This window comes from Caretta caretta, chromosome 9 (genome assembly GCF_965140235.1).
Source record: "Caretta caretta isolate rCarCar2 chromosome 9, rCarCar1.hap1, whole genome shotgun sequence".
NCBI classification, from domain to species: domain Eukaryota; kingdom Metazoa; phylum Chordata; order Testudines; family Cheloniidae; genus Caretta; species Caretta caretta.
Window position 1 is genome coordinate 66,786,914 of NC_134214.1, and position 21,914 is coordinate 66,808,827.

A 21,914-nucleotide genomic window follows, 5' to 3' on the forward strand; every position below is an offset into this window, starting at 1 on the left:
TTACCAGCAGGACAGTGGGGTGGGAGGAGGTATTGTTTCATGATCTCTGTGTGTATATAATGTCTGCTGCAGTTTCCACGGTATGCATCCGATGAAGTGAGCTGTAGCTCACGAAAGCTCATGCTCAAATAAATTGGTTAGTCTCTAAGGTGCCACAAGTACTCCTTTTCTTTTTACTGGGGAATGTAATTGGTGACCATGTAAAAGACAACAGACTGTTGTAGCATTCATACAAGGTTCATGCACTTGGCAACATTCAGGGCACACCCGGAGTGTTGTTTAGGAGCAGTGCACACACGGCTCCTCTCAAGGGCATGAGCCTTGGAATCTTGCCCAGATGACAGGAACCGTGGGAAGCCTCCCAGGACTGGGCTCAAGGCCCGAAAGCAAGGAATGCGGTAGATAGATATTGGTAAATAAGAATATTATACAAAGCCAGTGTATTCCTTTTATCTGTTGGAGTATGCAATGCGCGGTGGGAGAAAGAGAAATAAAAGAGAGGGTGAAAAGCTGACAGGCAGCAGCCCGTTGGCAGACCAGCCTGCTTGCTTGCTTAAAGCTTTGGGCTGTCTTGTATTTGGACCGCAACAACTGGTGCGCAAATGTGGGGCCCTCAGCACTCACCTCGCCCGACAAGGGATTCAGACGCGTCACTCATCCGCTTCGCGGATCCCGGTGAGTATTTTTCATTGTGGTAAGTAAGGAAAGCTCCCTCTCTGCTTTGCAAGTGCAACACCGCAATGAGCTACAATATTTGCTGCGTAAGGCTCAGCATGATTGCCCCACTCGAGAACTCACTCTCCTGCTACAGGAGGTGAGTGCCCAATGCCCGTGGTACCCTGAAGCCGGAACCCTTAAGCTAGCGGACTGGGAGCGGTTGGGCCAGACATTGCACAAAGAGCCTCGGGCGCCCGTGCAGTCTTTACATGCCTGGCACCTCTGCCGCGACACAATACAGCTTGTCGCCTCGGAAAGGCCCTCCCTCGCGCCAATAGAGAGAGAGAGGCTGGTGATCTCGCCACTCCCGTCCGCTCCTGCAGCCATCCCCCCTCCTGGCGATGCGACACAGCGTGTCACCTCGGAAAGACCCTCTCCCGCACCAATAGAGGGGCTGCCGATCTCGCCACCCCCGTCCGCTCCTGCAACCATCCCTCCCCCTGCTTCGCCCCCAGTGCCTCAATTACTGCCGCCTCCTCCTCTTCCCCTCTGGAGCCGGTGAGTGGTCTCCGGGGCCCCCCGGGGGATCATCCGCGTCTGCTCAGGGGCTTTTGCTGGTGCAACAAATGGTTCACGCAGCGAGGACTCGCCCAGATCTTACAGCAGAGGAATTAGCTGATCTGGTCTCAGTTTGCCTGGTGACCTGGCAGGATGATGGGTCAGTTTGCCTTACTCGGTGATCAGAGACGTAAAGAAAGCGATTCGCGAATTTGGCCTGACTAGCACGTATGTAAGTGGTCTCCTTGAAGGGCTAGGTACTGGGTACACCCTGGTCCCTGAAGATTGGAAGGCGCTGTTGCGCATGATGCTGACGCCCAGTCAGTACGTTAATTGGCTTAGTGAGTATCGGCAGATGGTGGAACGCCAAGCCCAGGTATATATAGCGCAAGGTGTCACTTATGAGCAGTTAGCAGGGGAGGGCCCGTTTGCTACCATTCAGATGCAGTCTCAACTCCCTCAGGCCCGTCTTCCCCATTATTTCCGCCTGCGCCCAGCATGCTTTCCGGAAGGTCCCAGATTCAGTCAGGCCTACCAAAAGCTTTGCCAGTATCCGTCAGGGTGCATCAGAGTCCTTTATGGATTTTACCAACAGATTGCAGGAGGCTATCCTCTGACAGGTGGATAACCCTGCGGCAGCTCAGGAGATTCCGTTAAAAATGGCGGTTGAAAATGCGAACGAGGATGCACAAGCCGCTGGCGTTCTAGAGCTGTTGGACACGCTGTGGGCGTGCCAAAACATCGGTACACAAGCACATAAAGCTGGGGTTCTGGCCGCTGCCCTGCGGAAAAGCGGGAAGGAGGGGAAGCGTTGTTATTGCTGTGGTAAGGAGGGTCACTTTCAGCGGGAGTGCCACTCATCGACGGCGCCTGCCCGCCCCTCAAAGAAGTGCCCCAAGTGTTGGAAGGGCTATCACTGGGCTAATCATTGTCGTAGTGGGTCGGGAAACCGCACGACGGGTCCCCCCGAACCCAGGACCAAACGGGGGTGTTCCCCACTCAGACAACTGTTCCTCTGCCTTACAATCCATAGACTCTATGAGGGCAGCGACTGCCGGAAGTGCAGGGCTTGATTTGATTATGCAGGAGGACGCCGATTTTCAGTTGCTGGGGGATGTTTGTGCCATACCTACACAGGTGACGGGACCTCTTCCTGCCGGATTTGTGGGTCTGGTTCTCCCTCGCTCACACGCTGGGAAACAGGGTTTTTTTGTCATCCCAGGGGTCATTGACGCCGATTACACCGGCGTTATTAAGGTTCAGGTGTGGACCCATCTTCCGCAGTCGCTCCCGCGTGGACTGTCAATTGCATAATTGATTTTAGTCCCCTATCAGGTGCCAGCCGCAGAGGATCGAGCCCGGGGCGGAGGCGGCTTTGGATCGACGCTGTCTCAGTCGCCGACTCACGACACGTCCTCTCCACTTGTTGCTCTAACAATGTCGCTCCGCCCCTCGAAACCTCAATTAACACTTCTTTTAAATAATTTTCCTTTTACAGGGCTGGTGGACACTGGAGCTGACGTTACGGTGATTCGTGATCAGGACTGGCCGGTCAGTTGCCCAACAGTTCCCTCTAAAGAGTTGTGGGGGATCGGGGGTAGCAAACCCGGGTGCCAAAGTTTGTCTTGGGTCACGGTCTCTAAACCAGGAGGCCGTGCCCTTGCTACAATCCGCCCTTTTGTGCTCCCTGTCCACCTCAATATTTGGGGCCGTGACTTACTTGTAAAGCTGGACACCACCCTCGATATTAATATATAATGGCCCAAAACCCTCCCCCACCCACCTTGCCTTCCGCATTACCATTGGTATGGCAATCCTTAGAGCCCGTATGGATTGACCAGTGGCCCCTCCCCCTAGAAAAGCTGAAAGCGCTTCATTTGCTTGTACAACAACATTTGCATGCGCAGCGCTTGGAGAGCTCCACTAGTCCCTGGAACACCCCGGTGTTCGTTATTAAGAAAAAATCTGGTGCATGGCGGCTGTTACATGATTTAAGGGAAATAAATAAACGCATCCAACCCATGGGCCCCTTGCAGTTTGGGTTGCCAAACCCGAATTTAATTCCTCAAACCGATCAGCTTTGTGTGTTAGATTTAAAAGATTGTTTCTTCACCATCCCCCTTTGCCCACAAGATCGCGAAAAATTCGCGTTTACGGTGCCAGAATATAATAATCAGCGACCCTCTCAAAGGTATCAGTGGAAAGTCTTGCCCCAGGGAATGCAAAATAGTCCAACCTTGTGTCAATTTTTTGTGGATCGGGCCCTCGCTCCTTTTCATGCCCGATACCCCACACTAAAGGTCTACCATTATATGGATGACATTTTGCTTAGCGGTCCCCAGGTCACGGCACAACAGCTTGAATATTTGTTCCAGATTCTCGGCCAAAATGGCCTGTTAGTGGCACCAGAAAAAATTCAACGCTCTTATCCCTACCAATATCTCGGGCATAAGGTTTTACAAACCTATGCTGCCCCTGTTCGCCCGGAAGTGGTTCTACCCCAACCCCTAACCCTCGTTAAATTACAACAAATTTTGGGTCATTTAAATTGGATTCGACCCTACTTCCGTCTCCCCACATCAATGCTGCAGCCGTTGTTCGAGCTCCTACGTGGAGCTCGGGCACCGGGCGCAGTTATTGCCATCACTGAGGAGCACATTGCTTGCATTCAACAGATCAATGCAGTGTTGAGTCAGCAGTTTGTGGATAGACTCACTGAGGTTTGTCCCCTGTGGTTAGTTCTCCTTGCCACCCCTCATACGCCTACTGCGGCTCTGTTTGTACCTCGTACAGACACAGCCGTCTCTATCATAGAGTGGATATATTTGTCTTCCACTCCTCCTCGGAATATTTATCCTTATTTAGACGCCATCTCCGACCTTGTTCGTAAAGCCCACCACCGTGCAGCGCAACTCACGGGCACTGATTTAGTTGCCATTGTGTTCCCCTTGTCACGTAGTGAATTTGTTTCCTTGTACCACACTTCCTTGGCCTGGCAGGTTGCTCTTTGTGATTTTGTGGGAGAGATTTCTTATAATCCCCCAAAAGATCCTCGGTTGGTGATCACACAAAAGGTGCCACTAATCGTACATCGCCTTAGCCGCTCTCGACCTATTGTTTCAGCTATCACTCTTTTTACTGATGGCTCTCCACATCGCGGTGTTGTCACCTATCAATTAGGTGACCCCCCTCATTGGCATTCTCGTTTTACGCTGCCTCAGTGTTCCGCGCAGCGCTCAGATCTGGCTGCTGTTATTTTGGCCTTTTTCAACTTTTTGCTGATTGTCCCTTTAATTTAATTGTGGACACCCATTATGTTTATCAGGTAATTGATCATTTACCCCTTGCTCTCATTACCCCTCAGGTCGATGCGGACCTTCTTCGCCTGTTTTTGTCCTTACAGTTATTTTGGGTCGCCCGAGCCAGATAAACATGGATAATGCCCCAGCCTATTGCTCCACAGCCCTCTCCACCTTTTGTGCCCAATGGGACGTCCGTCTCAAACACGGGATCCCTTATAATTCCACAGGCCAAGCTATTGTTGAACGTGCAAATCGCACGCTAAAAACCTTGCTTGACAAACAATTAAAACAAGGGGAGCTGCGTCTCCGAACCTTAGGAGACATTCAGCATCAATTGCATGTCCTTTTGTTTACTTTAAATAATTTAACTCTGAATACAGATCAGCAGACCCCAGCGGATTGTCATTTTCATAAGTCCGAGGTACTGGAAAGACCGCATGTCTATTACCGTCAGCTGCCCGATCGCAATGGTTAGGCCCAGTACCTTTAATTACTTGGGGTCGGGGATATGCTGATGTCTCTCTCCCTGCAGGACCGTTGTGGGTTCCAGCCTGGTGTGTGCGACCGACAATGAAACAGCATGGCGTGGCACCAGGGGCTGTCGAACCCCATACCGGAGTTTCAGCTGACCTTGGAGGAGAACGCGATGCCTCCCGGGTCGACAATGGCGGGACGGAGATGGAGGAGATGTAGCATCCCAAGCCAGCCCGTGACATGGGGAGCAGTGAAAGCATTGGTCGCCGCGGCTCAACGAAGACTGGCAGCAAACCAACAGCCAGAGACTCCTGAGACTCTGTTTGTGGCCATTCTCGCCCAAATCACTGCTAATTCTGTATTGATTGTGTGCCTTATGTGCCTGCTATTTCCTGTAGGGGTTGACTTGGGAGCGCCTCCTCCGTTACGGGCCCGAATGACATATAATCTTATGGGAAAGATTGGCTTTAATAGTAAATGTTACCCACTTTTGTTTATCTGATTTTGTAGCAGCTGAAGAATTGTTAGGTACGTGTCCTATTCCAGTATGTTGTCACCCTGAGGAAATAGGGAATGAGATGATGCTCGCTGCTTATGCGAACCTCTCTTCCCAGTACTCTAGCATGGCTAATTGGGGCCCAGCCAATTACACTTTACCTTCTTGGGCTTATTTTTTGCTGTTGCTGTGTGCAATGTATTTCCTTTTTGTTAAGGCTTTGTCAAGACCCGCCCTGGCAGGCTCCACGAGTTATGACCTTGTTTGTCCGGGAGTTAATTGGCTTGCAAAAGCAAACTGATGGCTACCATGAGATGGCCAAGCACAAATAAACAAAGAAGGAGGGGATGTAGCATTCATACAAGGTTCATGCATTTGGCAACATTCAGGGCACACCCGGAGTGTTGTGTAGGAGCAGTGCACACACAGCTCCTCTCAAGGGCATGAACATTGGAAACTCGCCCAGATGACATGAACCGTGAGAAGCCTCCCAGGACTGGGCTCAAGGCCCGAAAGCAAGGAATGTGGTAGACAGATATTGGTAAATAAGAATATTATACGAAGCCAGTGTATTCCTTTTATCTGTTGGAGTATGTAATGAGCGGGGGGAGAGAGAGAAATAAAAGAGAGGGTGAAAAGCTGACAGGCAGCAGCCCGTTGGCAGACCAGCCTGCTTGCTTGCTTGCAGCTTTGTGCTGTCTTTTATTTGGACCGCAACAGACCGTGATTTTGAAGAGCTTTAGAGAAGGATCTACTTTAACCAAGCTACAATTGTCTTTGATATCTTTGGTGCCATTCATAATTGAGGTGTAACTGTTTGTGCTAGTTGCTGTATATATTTTTGCAAGGAAACAAATCTAAAGGAAATCCCTTTGATAAGGGAAGAGGACGTAATTAGATAGTGTTCATAGAAGGTGGGAGATTTCGCCAAATGAGAGAGATGCAATTCAATTTCTAGTGCAGGATCCAGACATTTTTGCAAATTTCAAACCAGAGAAGGTGGCTATACAAGACTGAAAGAGGGGGGTGATGTTGTTTGTAAATCCTACAAACAATGGGCCAGTGCTGGTTACATCTGTTGAGTTTTTACACATCCAAACCTGGCCACTGGTAAAGAGAGACATTGCAGAGATGACAGAAGGAATATTATGGTGGCTTTAAAGGTCAATCTGTGGAAATCATACAAATTAAACCTTAAATCATGGTGGCAAATAAAATTAATTGAAGCATGTGCAGAATGAAAGGAAAGGTTTTGATTAACAGCCCTGTGGGAGACCTGAGACAACCTGTTTAGTGGAGCAACCAATGGACAGGACATAAAGAGCGTCCGAGTGGACAGACTGGACCAAGAAAGAATTTTACTCAAGCTAACTAACAGGGCTTGAGAAAAGAGGTTTAGCTAAAACAAACTGTGCCAAAAGCAGTTCTTATGTCTCCTCGCACACATGCAAAATTTATGTAATCATATATGTACAAACACTTCTGAAGTTAAACAACAAAAACAGTTTGGTTTGCTGGTTTATTTGTCTGGCTCTATAGAGGTGATGTTATTATTAGTCACAATGCAATAATGAATATCAGCTGGGGGCTATAGTTATTTGGAATTCATAGCCTCTTATTTAACACAAAGCCCATAAGACAGATGAGCTTTTGATGCCTCATCTGTTTTTGGTCTGATAAATGCTTTTTCTAGAATAGAAAATTAAACAATTCTCTTTAGTTTTTTCCTAAATAAAGCAACTAATATGAATATGAAATTTATAAAAGAATAATCATGCAAACACAATGTGCAAAATGCTTTTTAAGGTACATTTAATGGTTTGGGATCAGTTGTATTTCAAGGGGCGTTTTTATGCCTCACAAAAACAATTCAAGAGGAAGCAAATATCAGACTGTGCCTTTGTGCAGAAAAAGATGGACGTTGCTCTTGCATGCACCATAAATCTTGTGAGATGAAGGAGCCATCCACATCTGGCTGGTTTTCCTAGTGGTAAATACTAAGTACTCAATCATAATTTTATCACTAAAAGATTATCCATGTGTCTTGCAAAAATTAAATAATGGAATTAATTTTGAATTAGTTTTACAATGCATGGTTAGGAATGTGGTGCAATGCAATAATGCAATATATAAAGGGATAAAGTATGAGGCTCCATCTGAAGGGCAACAGCTTCCAGGACCTAAGAAAATCCTATGTCTTGTAAATAAACATACTATTACATGAATTATTTTAATTTGAATTTGGGATTTACTATCCTGGAATACAGTGTTCTTCATATAAAACATTTTAAAATAGGAAAAATCACTATAATACAGGAAAAATATCGCTTGATGAGCAACTTTTAGCGATAGAAATACTTCTACCTATATCATCCTTAAGATCTTTCCCCTACTACACAATACGTTCCCTGTTTGTTTTATATGCAGTCAAAATGAAGTGACTATGAACACACCTCAAGTTTTAGGGCACAGGTAAAATCCTAAAAACATACTGCTTCCTTCACAAAAACTTTGCCATTTCTGTCTGCACTATGTCAACTTAGTATTCCCACTTCTGAAGCTGACACCACTTGGGATGCTTGCACCTTTCACAAATGCTGAAAATCTGGAAACATGGCATTTCCCCTCAACTGCATGCAGCTTTTAAAAAAAAAATTCCCCAAACTTGGCCTAGATGGAAAGCATTGCTATTCTGCAGCCCTGACATTGCTGAAAAGATCAGTGTTTCTTGGAACATTTTCAAATTCCAGTGGTCTGCTGCTGAGACGGCACAGCTTATACTGAATTGCATGAAATCTTGTGAAAGTTTTATGTCCTTACAGAATTCTATTACCTGTAGAATATTATTATTCAAGTGAAGAAAAGTCAGAACTTGCCCTGCATCACTTTGAGTGGAGGAAGACAGCATTGCTAATGGATGCAAAGTAGCTGTGGAGCCTGGCTGCTACAGAGGTTAGGAGGGCTTCATGTTGAAGTAAAATGCCCAGATACATAGCTTATTGTACTCTCTGGTTTTACAAGCCACATATTTGCCCATTCTACTCCAATATGAAGCCTTCTTAACCTCCACCATGGCCAGATTCACTCATTTTGAAGATCCCTGTTGCAAAGGAAAGAGAACAGAAGGAGTATTGCTGCCTCCACATTATCATGCCTTGACCTTAAGTGGTCTGGAGTATGTGTTGAGGGAGGGGTGGAACAAGGCTGGTGGGATTGTTCTCTTACCAATCTCAAGATTTGTGAAAAAAAATATTAATGCTGAGTTTATCATACTACCCATTTCCCCCCTCTGCCCTGTGGAACCCCGCCTTGCAGTAGGTTCTGGGTCCACCTGGAGCTGAAGAGGGCAGAGAGCCAACAAGGCTGCAAAGAGCCTATGTGTGTGGCTGGCCCTGTACCTTCATAAATCTTAGGTTTAGGGGGTAGAACCATCATTGGTTCCATTGGGAATGGGACGAACTCTGTTTCTCTGATGGAGGAATTCCAGGGAAGCTTCTCAAGTGGAAACTTGCTGAATTTTCCTGCCCTCACGGAGTAGCTGCCTGCCTACTGGGAAAATCTGTCACAGAAAATAGTACAAAATAAAGGAAAAGGACAAACCTCAAGGTTAAAAAATAGTTACCACAAAAAGCACTTCCCAAAAGGGCAAAAAAGCCAGGCACTGTCAACGGGAAAGCAAACAAGCAATCAGATACATAAAGTAATTACTATAATAGGAAAAAATGTAACCGTTTAAGTCTTCTGACTGGATGCTATACAGTAACTCTGTACTGCTTCTTGAAAAAGATAATTCCCTACATCATCCATTGTCATTAGTTCTAGAATTTAAAGCATTTATTCTAACTGAACTGCAACAGTGTTTTGCCTGCAGCATACTGTTCTGCCTCAGAAATGAAAAAGTGATTTAGATTTCTTGAGCTGTGGGCCACTGAGAGCTGGATACTGTCCCCAAAGCTCAGCCTACCCATTGAAGGGCAAGATAAATGCCAACAAAATACAGGCAAGCAATTTTATTTATTTATTTATTTAAGGGACAGACGGGATGGCATATGGGTTCAAACTACTGTAGAGACTCCACGTCTAAAAATATCAAAAGAAGAAAATATGAACTTGGAGGAGGATTGGGAAACTGTGTCAATATACATGGGACTTGGGAAATCTGGTCAGAAATCTGTTACACAAGGAGGGGGAGAAATGAAGCTAAATAGTGAGGTCCTGAAAAGCACTGCAGCTCAGGATAGTGTAATATTTGCACAACTTCAGATTGGCCATGATATGGCAGCACATGTAAACAACATACACGAATTCATATAGCAAGGGAATAAAGCGAGGGGAAAATAAGCTCCATCACCCATATTTTGTTTCAGAAGTGCAGGCGAATGTAAACGTAATGCCACACTACATGTTGGATGAGCATACTGTGTCAACAAGAGCAGCCTGGCTTGTCACTGTTTGACAGCACAAGGTGTGGAGACATGATGGCTCTATCTTGGCTGATACAACACAGATTAGAAAAAGATAGATAGCATGTGAACCAGACTGTAAACATCTCCAAATCCTTAGCTGTTTTAATTGATTTTCTATCAAAGGACACTATAACTGAGATGAGCAAATGAAAATGAAGCAAACTAATAAAAACATAGCCGTTAAAAGTAAATATAATAAAGCAATAACAGGTAAAGACTTTAGAGCTTGTGTTCCTAGATATATAACTGGCAGTCTGCAGCGAAACAGTATTAGAAAATGAATAGTTTTTTAGCTTGATTTTGGAAGAAAGGTGATCAACTGTCCTACAAATCAATGTCTGTAGTATTCTGTTGAATTTACTTTGATTTCCTAAGGATCACATTATATACCATCTAGACATATAGTTCATCATTATTAGCTCTTATTCTTATTTGAGATGGTACTCTAAATGAATGAAAAGAGATTTTTTTGGTAAATTAAGAGAAGCTACTGTACATGTCCACTGTAACATAGTTATGGAAAAAGGCAAATATTAAAATGGAGATAAGGATATATGAACTTAATTTATTCCACACCCACCAGTTAAAACTAAGTTGAAAATTGAATAACCAATTTAACACTGAGATGGTATTCAAATATTTGAGCTCAATCCCTCATTGCTTCTAAATTCCCTCAAAAGCAAGATTATTAATTCCTCTTGATAGGAAATCAAGATTTAATGAACATCTGACAACCCTTAGGAATTACAAAGTAACTGTAGATGATAGTTCAGACAAAATAAAGTGCTTTTACATATATACGAAAAACATTATGAAGAATAATGAATGAACAGCAAATGTTAGTTTAGACATTTCCTTTGGCACGAGTGACAAATTTTTTATCTGTAAATGCTGATGAAATGCAGGACAAAAAATGTGTTTCAAAATGTTCAGCAAAAAGAGGCTACAAACATGAAAGGGTTTATTCTGTTATTTGCTGAACCTTCTCCACACCTTAGCAACCCCCCGAGAAAATAACAAAAAAACCCACCCCAAACAAACCACCTTTAAAGTGCTTCAGTAAGAAGAAAACACGAACATAATTTTTAACCCAATGAATCAGTCAAATGTATTAGAGCCCAGTTTAGGAGAACGTCACTGTTCAAGATCAGGCAGTCAGTCTGTACAGCAAGGTGCCCCTTGAACCAAAACAGTTAAAATAATGTCTTTTTGTAAATTTTACAGGAAAACTGACTTCTAGTCTGTAAAAGTGACATGGACTAAGTGATTTTTATATAAGTTTTTAGATAGGCTCCATAGGGAAATAACATAAAACTAAAATTGATGTGGAAAAATGAAGATGCAGAAACTCTACAAGTTGTGCACTGATTTATAGCCCCCTTGCCTTCTCTCTGCTTGAAAAAATATTTTACAACGAACTAAGCAAGCCACTAGCAATGCATTTATATATTACATTGCTCATTTTGTTGCTTATAATACTATGTAATTTTAATACTGGCTATTTTATAAAACAGTTAAAAATAACAAGCATGTTCACAGCTGATTCTCTGGTTGTTGAAAATAGTATATATAACACAGTGATATTAGGGATGGAATCATTTCTCTGCTTCCCTCTCTGCTCCGCACCACTACCTTGCACTTAGAATAGGAATTAACTTTGATATATCCGATACTGGGAAAAGCTGATTTTTGCAATGCAAACCACTGTATGGGATATTAATGTTGCTAGCTACGCTGCACAGTAAAGATAATAAGTGACAGAGACAGAGTGCAGCCTAGATATAACCTAGCACTAGTAAGAGTATTTTTAAAGCCCCCATGTCAAAGACCCTCTACCCTTTCTTACAATCAGTTAAGTTGGACATTCCTTTAAGGAATCATGTTTCTGTCCCTTCCCAAAATCCCAAGGCCTGTTCTTGGTAGCATGAAGAAGACAGGAGTGAAACCTTTATACTTGCCTTAAAGTACCCTTTTCTTACTAGTGCTTTTGTGTCCTGTCACATATTTTATGTAAGTGGTAGTAATTTCCCATTTAAGTGAATGTTTGTTACTGACATTGACAAAGGGCCCATATACGTTACTATAATATTCTATGGTCACTTCTGTCAACTCCTATTTTCATTCATGCAGTTTATCGCTGCCTTTTCATTTTCTCTTGTAGTTCTCAGTTTGTGTGTTTCTCTGGTCTTAAGTGGATTGTGAAAGATGGAAAGGGTGGATTGTGAAAGATGGAAAGGGTTAAAGCTGGCTTTGTATCTCCTTCAGAGCTTCTTTGAGTTGTGCCCCTCCTCCCAGCTTTTTACAGTATTTCTCTGTGCGCCCTCATAATGATCCCACTAGCTTCTATAAAACCTATTTGATCACTATTTTAAATGTGTTAAATTTAAATGCCACAATGGAAAGTGCTGAGTATCCTAGGAAGTGTGTAAGCGGATTGGTACCCTCGTGGAAAGTAATTAACTCTCTTCCCTTTCTCTTGCCTTGATTCAGTATTTTTTCTTCTTTCTCCTGTTTCCAATGCAACATTACAAATTTGGCACTGAATACCTATTCTGAAGTGTCATGGACAATTAGGGAGTTATGTTAATAATAATTAAATATTAATCATATAATTTTACTTTTTGTATCAGTGACAAAAAAAAGGTGTTTTATTTTTCTCGTCTCAGCTGTTATCATTCCTGCAGCAACATTATGAGCTTGCTAGGTTTAGGGTATGTCTACACTATGAAATTAGGTCAAATTTATAGAAGTCGGTTTTTTAGAAATCAGTTTATATATTCGAGTGTGTGTGTCCCCACAGAAAATGCTCTAAGTGCATTAAGTGCATTAACTCGGCGGAGTGCTTCCACAGCGTCGACTTCCGGAGTGTTGCACTGTGGGTAGCTATCCCACAGTTCCCGCAGGCTCCGCTGCCCATTGGAATTCTGGGTTGAGATCCCAATGCCTGATGGGGCTAAAACATTGTCGCAGGTGGTTCTGGGTACATGTCGTCAGGCCACCCTTCCCTTCCTCCCTCCGTGAAAGCAAGGGCAGACAATCATTTTGCGCCTTTTTTCCTGGGTTACCTGTGCAGACGCCATACCACGGCAAGCATGAAGCCCGCTCAGCTCACCGTCACCGTATGTCTCCTGGGTGCTGGCAGACGTGGTACTGCATTGCTACACAGCAGCAGCAACCCATTGCCTTATGGCAGCAGATGGTACAGTAGGACTGGTAGCCGTCATTGTCATGTCCGAGGTGCTCCTGGTTGCTTCTGTGAGGTCAATCAGGAGCGCCTGGGCAGACATGGGCGCAGGGACTAAATTTGGAGTGACTTGATCAGGTCATTCTCTTTAGTCCTGCAGTCAGTCCTATTGAACCTCTTATGGTGAGCAGGCAGGCGATACGGATTGCTAGCAGTCCTCTTGTAGCATTTTCTGCCGGGCAGGCAAGAGATGAGGATGGCTAGCAGTCCTATTGTACCATCTTCTGCCGAGCAGCCATGAGATGTGGATGGCATGCAGTCCTTCTGCACCGTCTGCTGCCATCCAAAGATGTAAAAGATAGATGGAGTGGATCAAAACAAGAAATAGACCAGATTTGGTTTGTACTCATTTGCAACCCACTGCCCCCGCCCCCCGTCTAGGGGACTCACTCCTCTAGGTCACACTGCAGTCACTCACAGAGAAGGTGCAGCGAGGTAAATCTAGCCATGTATCAATCAGAGTCCACACCAACCTACTTGTTCCAATAAGAACAATAACTTAGGTGCACCATTTCTTATTTCTTTCTCCGTGAAGTCCTGCCTGAAATACTCCTTGATGTAAAACCACCCCCTTTGTTGATTTTAACTCAGTGTAAGCCAACCCGGTAAGCCGTGTCGTCAGTCACCCCTCCCTGCGTCAGAGCAACGGTAGACAATCGTGCATCTGAGTTGAGAGTGCTGTCCAGAGCAGTCACAATGGAGCACTCTGGGATAGCTCCCGGAGGCCAATACTGTCTAATTGTGTCCACAGTACCCTAAATTCGACCCGGCAAGGCCGATTTAAGTGCTAATCCACTTGTTGGAAACACTGACAGACATATTAACATAAGGTCAAAGTAATGATATGATCAGTTGGAAGAATTCATGAAAAAGGAAAAGAAAAGTTAAAACACCCCACGAAATTTAAAGGGTCTATAGCTGATGAATATCAAAGGCCCTATGAACAACACAACCTCTCCATTTCTGGAGGCAGTTCCCAATAAGGCTGTTAAAATCCATTGCATTGCTTATAGGCTGCCTTTATAGCTAACTATTATTAGTTAAGTACTTGCCTTCTGAGATGCTATTCTCAACTTTAAAGTTCTGTAATATGTGCAGTTTGAGACCCAGAGACATTGGTATTTTGTCCTTTCTTACACAGCTGTGTAATGGGGAATATTCCTATAGTTTTGTATTTCTTGCTGGTATTAAGTAGGTAAGAAGAATCTTTACTTTGTTTTTGACGTCCTTAAATGTAATGTGTTTATTCATTTGATTTTTATTCTAAAGAAAATACAGTTAAAAATTAGATAAACAAGCGGTCTAAAACTGTGATAAAGGCAACTGCTACCTCAGTTAACCTCAGGTGGGCATTAATTATCAGGGAATGTAACTGAAGATATTGTAAATCAACTAGAGCTATGGGTTAATCGCAGTTAACTCATGCGATTAACTCAAAAAAATTAATCACAGTTTTAATCACATTGTTAAACAATAGACCAATTGAAATGTATTAAATATTTTTGATGTTTTTTTGATTTTTGATGAAAGTGAGAACAGGCGTTCACATGGGACATATGTAGACAGCATTGCAAGGTATTTACGTGACAGATATGCTAAACATTCATATGCTCCTTCACGCTTTGGCCACCATTCCAGAGGATATGCTTCCATGCTGATGATTCTTGTTAATTAAATTTGTTACTCAACTCCTTGGGGGGAGAATTGTATGTCTCCAGTTCTATTTTACTTGCATTCTACCATATATTTCATGTTATAATAGTCTCGATGATGACTCAGTACATGTTCATTTTAAGAGCACTTTTGCTGCAGATCTCACAAAATGCAAAGAAGGTACCAATGTGAGATTTCTAAAATAGCTTCAGCACTTGACCTAAGATTGAAGAATCTGAAGTGCCTTCCAAAATCTGAGAGGGACGAGGTGTGGAGCATGTTTTCAGAAGTCTTAAAAAAGCAACACTCCGATGTGGAAACTGTGGAACTCGAATCACCAAAAAAGAAAATCAACCTTCTGTTGATGGCATCTGACTCAGATGATGAAAATGAACATGCATCGGTCCTCTCTGCTTTGGATTGTTATCAAGCAGAACCTGTCATCTGTATGGATGCATGTCCTCTGGAATGGTGGCTGAAGCATAAAGGGACATATGAATCTTTAGCGCATCTGGCATGTAAATAACCTGCGATGCTGACGACAACTGTGCCATGAGAACACCTGTTCTCACTTTCAGGTGACATTGTAAAGAAGAAGTGGGCAGCAGTATCTCCTGCAAATGTAAACAAACTTGTTTGTCTGAGTGATTGGCTGACCAAGAAGTAGGACTGAGTGGACTTGTAGGCTCTCACGTTTTACATTGTTTTTTTTTTGAATGCAGTTATATTTTTGTACATAATTCTACATTTGTAAGTTCAACTTTCATGATAAAGAGATTATGCTACAGTACTTGTATTAGATTAATTGAAAAATACTATTTCTTTTGTTTTTTCCAGTGCAAATATTTGTATACAAAAATAAATATAAAGTGAGCACTGTACACCTTGTATTCTGTGTTATAATTGAAATCAATGTATTTGAAAATGTAGAAAACATCCCAAAATATTAAATAAATGGTATTCTATTATTGTTTTACAATGTGATTAATTGCATGATTAATCACGATTAGTTTTTATAATTGCACAATTAATTTTTTTTAATTGCTTGTCAGCCCTAAAATCAATACTAGGTAAAGGAAGAATATACAATTAAGAACCATTACAAATTTTCCAAGAATCGTGTAAAAGGATAAAGGATGTAGTTTTCTTGTCTCAGTGACTTGGTATTGGGAGGGGATTCTACTCCTGAACATTCCAACTTTGGTAGGACAGAAGGGAAAAAACTAAAACTGTCTTTAAAAAACAAAAAGCAAATAAATAACAAAGCAGCTACCTTACGAGATACACTTAGCAATGTCTCAAAAGTGAATCATTATTGTAAAATCAGCCACACACTGGACAGATAACTCCTGGTTCTAGGAGTTAAGGAGTGACCTTGAAAATCCCAAACACATGCCTGAAGTTCTAGAAAGCTCGTCAGATATGTAATTTCAACATGGTTGACCAAAATATCATTTATTTTAAGGTTCCAAAGAAACTGGTTAGAGTATCTCCCAGATACATATATCCAGTAGAAATCCCAGAATTTCTCAGTGATTGATTTAGTATTACCTTGTTAGACAAAAACACGCTCTACATTAAAGCTGCAAAAGGTGACTATGTAATCCACAGTTACAGAGTGATTAATAACAAATGTATTGAAATTTCTTGCTTATTAAACAGGTAGAAATGGATGAACAGATGGCTCATCCTCTCTGGACCTTCACGAAGAATATGTGACCTGAAGTTCACTTGGCAAAATCCTAACCATGCAGCTCCACTGATGATAGTTTTGGAACAGGCTGCGAATTATAACACCCCAAGAGGAAGAAAAGTGCTGCTCTGGCAGCAATTTCCAGCAAGGGAAACTGAGGATAAAGGCAGTACAGGAGTAGAGTAACAGCCATAATCTACTAGAGAGGAGGTTGGGAGCTTTGAAGTACACAAAGTATCAGTACAAAAGTTTACACTGAATAAATGAATATCAAATTAAACTCCTCCAAGAAAATATCTGAGACAGGATCTGCTATAAGATCAAACAGTAACCCAGTCTAGCTAAAGAAACGCATTATGTAAGAGTACATATGTCCTAAACAGACATTCTTCTAAATTATGCTCTATCACTCTGAATTAAGGCCCCTGTGCAAGGGCATGTGCAGCTGGATTTATAAGAGCTGTAAAAGGGGTGTGTACCTCATTATGGTACCAAGCTCATCTTTATGGGGGCTCCCAGACTGTGGACAGGCTAAAGACAGGATCAGAAGAGCAAAAGGCGCACATGGCTTGAAAGCTTTTTGGGACAGAGATTTTGTCTCTTTGTTTGAAGACCAATTCATTTTTGGAATAACATACTACATATATTTAATAAGTCTAAACTGAAGCAACTCTACAGACCTAGGCATTGCGGGGGAGGGCATCTCCTCAGGATCCAGCCCAGCTTCTGTAGCTAGACAGTGGGATGAACATTTGGCCCTAAGAGAAATTAATGTTTCATTTAACAGGATGCCAAATTAAAGAATAAAAAAAAGAACAAAGAAAGAGAGCTCAATTACAAAGGGTTCCAAAAGGCAAAGTAGCCTACAGACTACACCTGAATAATGAACATTCTCCTAATGATCTCCTATAGAGTAGTTCTTCACTTAGGTTCATTTTGATTTGTGACTACTTCATGACTTTTTGCAGAGACCAAAATTGGTATATAATTTTTTATCTGAGTTGTCATTAATTGAGAACAGATCTTACATCATTTACACATCTCATATACTCTGATTAAACAACTAAATATTACTAAATTTAGTGGAATATAAATACTGTTCCTAAACAACCTGGACAGAGTATGGAACATTTGTTCCCTGTGAATTATGAACTTTAGCCTTATTAGTACAGATGAAGATGTCTCACTTGCCATCGATATGTAATGTCAGAATGAAACACCATAGCCCTCTGTGAAGTTAAAATTCTAATGAAATTTACAGGATTTTGGTTTTGTTCCTGTAGAAAATTGCAGAAAGTGTTCCATATTTTTTATATTTGAAAGGCTTCTGATTTTTATATCATGCTAAAAAAAAATAGCTTTCAGAGAGTAGGCCTCTGTTAACACACCTATTGTATCAACTGTAGACCAAAATCCCACACCCCAAAGAAAAACACACATTGTATTAACACCATTCCTTTCTACAATTAAATCTGCACCAGGACGTGCATAAACAGTGGATTCTGAAACCTACGTAAATAGACTGAAAAGTGAGAAATCAAGCTGGACGATGCTTTAGGAAAAAAGTTGAAATATGAGCAACTTGTAATTTCATGTTTAGTTTTATGATTTTGCCTTGGAATGGTATAATCAGCGGTATAAGTTAGGGACTCTTTGGTTGCTTTGTATTTTTTGATATACACTCGAAGAAAAGTGTCTCAAAGGGGTGCTACTAAAAGGTAGTGCACATTAAGGGCAGGGTCAAAGCGTCCACCACTACATGGATCCTCCCAGCCACATGAGGCTGGGATGCTCATAGTTTACTTTGACCACAAGGCTGAAGTCGTCTCCACCAAGTGGCTCTGCTGCATCTCCATGAGCTTGGGGGGAGACAGCCCCAAACCCCATCACAGGCATTTACCTAGTTCTCACATTATCTATTCAGGCTGGGTGCTGGGTTGAGGATGTAAAGGAAGCTATGGCTGCATTGATAGGAGGAGAAGACACTGAGAATGTTTGGAATTTATCCCACAGCCCTTTATCCACCACACCCTTATGAGCTGGGGAAACTGCACTTAAAGGATAACAACTGGAAAACCTTTGAGTTTCAGTCTGTCTCATATAAAGCAGCTGGGAGTGGACTTTATAACTGTCTGTTATAAATACTGCAGCTATTTAATTCTGTAATTGTTTTTTCTTTAACGCTATTACCCTTGTACAAAATACACCATGCAAAACTGTATGCAGTGTTGTTGGTCCCAAGATATTAAAGATAAAAGGTAGCGTTTTATTTGCATAGCGTGAGAAAGAGAAGCTTTCAAGCTTACACAGACCTGAAGAAGACCTGAAGAAGAGCTCTGTGTAAGCTTGAAAGCTTGTGTCTCTCACCAACGGAAGTTGTTCCAATAAATGATATTACATCATCCTCTTGTCATACTATGCAAAGTAAACTTGTATTGCATTACTGAGTATGTCTTGAATAAAATATGCCTCCCCATGGCACTCGGGGCACTGCTGAGTAAGATACAACTGTGTCTATAAACAGATTAAATGAAGGGAGGCTTTTATGACATGTTTTTATCTAACCAGGGGTTAACAACAGAACTAGAATGGAGGGAAGGAAGGAGAGGAGAAAAATACATAACTATGGCGTTAATATCTGAGAAAGATCATGTTTCACTTCTAATATAACTGGAATTCAGAAACCTTGCAACAGGGAGCACTTTTACTTCTTTTTCTCAGTGTACATTTGCTAAGTTACAGTGCAGTGATATGTGGGTTTCATTGAGAGAACAAAATTAAAGACTGGATGATTAAATGCAGCTTTTACAAGCAACAAGCAGATTTTAGGTGGTTATCAGGCAAATATCAAGGGAGGTTCAGGTCCAGCTTTCAAAACCAGCTCTGAATCAACTAATAGTGGGCAGCTTGCCTTGATAGATGGTTTATAGATGAATGCAGCGAGACAGAAATCAAACCACAAAGGGAAATTCAATTGTATTTATCTTTACTTTTGATTTTGAGAGAGGATTTCTGGCTATCATAGTGTCCTTCTCTATTTGTCTCTGTATAATGTACAGCAGATATACTTGATTAATGAACTGATTATCAAGTTCTTTAATTATTTTTCAGTAGTTTTGTTCATTATTGCAGACACAAAGAATCCTTAAAGTAGTGATTCTCAACTCTGCGTCTTGGGAAGGAGACACACATTATGGAATTGATCTCTGCAATGAAGGGCTTAGATATTTAAAATAAAAATCTGATACAATGTAAGAGATATCCTAATCACCATATCTTCCAGCTCTACCTTTGGTAACTATATAAAGTTTCCTTACTATTAACAGTATTCATGAATTCTGAGGTGATATTATCTAGTTATCAAAGGCAAAAAAACAAAAACAAACAAACAACACCCCCCCAACAGTTTTCGAGTAAACCACAGTAACCACAAAAAAGAGTCAATAACCAAAGTAATTAAGTTTTTTAGCTATAAATAACAATCCAAAATCACCAATAAGATTCCATCTTGGTATCCATTGATGCAAAAGTAGCAGTGAACTTGTTCTCCCTTTAGAAACCACCATTTGTCAAAGCTGTTTTTAATGTTGTAGAAGTATGGGGGTAACACTTGGGGGGAAAAAAGAGAAATACATTGTAACACATGTTCAGCAATTGCTGTTATGTCAAATGACACTAGGTTGGAGTGCAACGGGTGTAAGCAAAAGGAGAATCATGCCCTGTGCGAATAGTGGAAAATATCATTAAATTCTAATATATATTTATTTACCTATTTGAGGTATAAGCACCAATCACTAGAGTTTTCCTTTAAGAAAAACTGAGCATCCTGAAATGGAGAATGGCATTTCAAGGGATACTGAAGAAAGAGGGAACCTCCCAAGGACACAGGTAAGATTTTTTCCATGGAATTCCTGCAAAAACTTTCATATCAAAGCATTAATCGCCAAACACAAAACATTTCAGTATGACAGTTTGACAAAGCCATTAAAAGAATATGCTGAAGGTAATCTTTTTAGAGGACTTTTGTGGGCATATGTATATGTACTCTAAAGATCAGTAACATCAATTGAGATAGCTGATTTCTTTCTTTTATCGTAACTTGGACACATCTGGGTCAGGGAAAATAAAGCTCACTTCTAAGTGAACTCTTGAAGAGAGTGCTTTTTCTTTCTCCACATAATACTAAAGTGTCAATGTTTGTGCCATATGATGGATTTTAGAAAAAGTAACTATAGTTTTTTTAGCCATGAAGTTGCTCGCTCAGATTGCCAAATATTTTAAGTTCTAGCTGCTCTTTCCTAAAATTTCTACATCTCTGGAATGTTTTGTTTGAACGTGATCTCCCATAGGTTGTTTGAGAGATTGGAATGCACATTCTACTAAGAGCTGTCTAGTACAGATCTCTTATCAGTTCCTGTTAAGGAAAATTTAACATTACATACAGAGGTTGAAATAACTGCTGGTTAAAGTTAACATTTGTAATTCCACATTCAGGAAGAGGAAAGGAAGAGGAAGGGGCATACAGATCCCCTGGCAAAATGTGGTTGCAGAGTCTCTTTGAAATTGAGGGAAATTGAGTTTGTGGGGCAGGAGCAAGGCAGAATGGAGGAACGCAGTGTGAAATGAGCTCAGCTTACAGAAGCAAGTAAGTGTGCAGCCTTTTTAAGTGTGGCTCATTGTTTTTTGTATCTTGAAACAGTGCTGTCAGATCTGGGTCACTGGAAAAACTACAGCAGATTTAAGATTCTGTGATTTTTTCATGTAATTTCTTACATTAACAGGACTGGCTTCTCTGATTTAAAAATATTTCTGCCTGATTTCAAATTCAATGCACACTTATGATACATTGTCCAACTCACCTAACTTCTCTTAAACTTGTCTGAAAGGTAATAGTAATAAGGTAGCTGGCACCTTAAATGTTCAGTCCAGGTGTGCCCTAGTTTAATGTAATTAGGACGGTGGGGCTGCCCCTGGGAATCATAAATGACAGACAGCCAAAGACAAGAGAAAGTTTAGAAATTAGAAGCCAGAGACAGAGAATCTAGAGGAAGCAGAGAGTTCACAACCCAGAGTTCAGGAGAAGAGCAAAGCTGGGCTGAAGGCTTCAGGAAGGGGATGCCCCTGAAGGAGGGAGCAGTGAGAGTTCCCTAGTTGAGCAGCAAAGCCACATCAGGGTGGTGAAAGCAGAAGACAGTCAGAGGATCCTCTACAAACGTTTCCAGTCTAGAGAGGCATAGCCAGACAGGTCTGAAGGCTGGCAGCAGCAGTGGGAGATGCCAACTGCTCTCTGAGCTGGAGAACTGAAGCCAGAGGGCTAGAAAAGACTGAGGAATGATAGAAGGGTAAGCCTGCTAATGTTTCTGGGTGATAG

General features: G+C 41.9%; 1 protein-coding gene and 1 long non-coding RNA gene across 4 annotated transcripts in view; one reads left to right on the forward strand and one right to left on the reverse strand.

Moving 5' to 3' along the window:
* DIAPH2 (diaphanous related formin 2) overlaps positions 1–21,914 on the reverse strand; it is an 838,844-nt gene that overhangs the window by 55,397 nt on the left and 761,533 nt on the right. The gene's annotated exons all lie outside the window — the stretch shown is intronic.
* On the forward strand, positions 514–5,450 carry LOC142073292 (uncharacterized). The gene is made up of 3 exons (XR_012670094.1): positions 514–675; positions 2,714–2,766; positions 5,050–5,450. It is a non-coding gene; the product is annotated as an uncharacterized LOC142073292 (long non-coding RNA).